Genomic DNA, 1,818 nt, shown 5'->3' with positions numbered 1-1,818 from the left:
CATTTCCCTTTGCCTTGCTGTGCTCTTTATATCATCTTTCAACAGCTGATTCTCCCCCACCCCTCACACTTCCCCAGTGATTGTATCAGTGCCAATTTAGCATCCTGTAATTGCTGCAGTGGTGGAAAGGACTCACTAAACACCAACCTTCCTATTAGGCAGCTCATCATAAGCACTGACACAACTCATGGCTCACTAATGAAGAGAAGATTTTTTGCATTCCTCCCTCCCCTCCCTCGCACACATCCTTTTTAGTCAGACTAGTTACTTTCTGATGTGGCTGCTCTTTACAGAACAATAAGACTATGAAGACCCCACACAGACACAGTTGGATTGCAAACCATATTGACTACCTGTGCACATACATGCCTGCTACACACAGCTTCCATTATCGTTCTAGGCCTCGTGGGTGTGATGAAAAGCTTGAACACCTGACGTGAGCGAACCTTAAAGGTTCAGAAAACAGAAAGCAAAGAAAAAAAGCCCAACATGTATTACTATAAAAAACGCGATTTTTTTTTTTTTAGCCAGTCTCATGGTTTTTGCACTCAGGGATCCTGTGTGTAACTGCCATCACCTTGGGCACTGTAAGGAACTGAACACTGAGCTCCGGTAGCTAAAAGCATGAAACTCTACAGCCGGAGTTAAAGGACCAAGACCCCTGTCCTGCAGGGCAAACACCCTCATCTTTAACTTTAAGCATGTGAGATATCACACTGACTTCAACAGGACTGCTCCTGTGAGTAAAGTTAAGAATCTGCATAAGCATTTGCTAGAGTTGGGGTCCTTACATTTTGCAAAAAAGAATCCAAGTTTTTGCCACGTTAATATTAACAGAAATGTTTTTCATACATTTTCATAGAGCCATAGATTCCAAGGCCAGAAGGGACCACTGTGACCATCTAGTCTGACCTCCTGTATAGCACAGGCCAGAGAACTTCCCCCAAATAATTCTTAGAAAAACATCCGGTCCTGATTTAAAAATAGTCAGTGATGGAGAATCCACCACAAACCTCAGTAAATTGCTCCAACGGTTAATTACTCTCACTGTTAAAAAATGACTCCTTATTTCTATCCTGAATTTGTCTAGCTACAAATTGCAGGCATTGGATCATGTTAGACCTTTCTCTGCTAGACTGAAGAGCCTATTATTAAATATTTGTTCCCCATATAGGTACTTACAAACTGTGAACAACTCACCTCTTAACCTTCTCTTTGTTAAACTAGATTGAGCTTCTTGGTCTATCACTGTAAGGCAAGTTTTCTGTTCCTTTAATCATTCTCATGGCTTGTCTCTGAACCCTCTCCAATAAATCTGATTTATTCATATTAAAATATCTGGGCAAACAGATGTTAGTTTGGCTTGAAACCCAAATCCAAATACTGCAGGATGTTGCCGGTGCAGGAAGGAATCCTGACAGTAAAACTGACTAGAGGCAAAGGGTGAAATTGACTGGACTAATTTCTCAAACCAAGTGAAATGCAAAAGGTGAACAAATGCATCCGTAATAGAAAAGAAAACGTTAGGGCTCTAATTTTCAAAGGCTGGGTTTAGCACAGCCTCAGTCAGTGCAAATTGGCGGGACCTTTGAAAATGTGCGCCTAGATTTTAAAAGAGCTTTCCATTTTCAAAACCTCCAAAAGTTACACAGAAAGGAAACTGGTCGTGCTTAAAGAACAGGAGGACTTGTGGCACCTTAGAGACTAACACATTTATTAGAGCATAAGCTTTCGTGAGCTACAGCTCACTTCATCGGATGCATGCAGTGGAAAATACAGTGGGGGGATTTTATATGCACAGAGAACATGAAACAATGG

This window comes from Chelonia mydas, chromosome 12 (genome assembly GCF_015237465.2).
Source record: "Chelonia mydas isolate rCheMyd1 chromosome 12, rCheMyd1.pri.v2, whole genome shotgun sequence".
Lineage (NCBI taxonomy): Eukaryota > Metazoa > Chordata > Testudines > Cheloniidae > Chelonia > Chelonia mydas.
Note: the sequence above shows the minus strand (reverse complement) of the source record.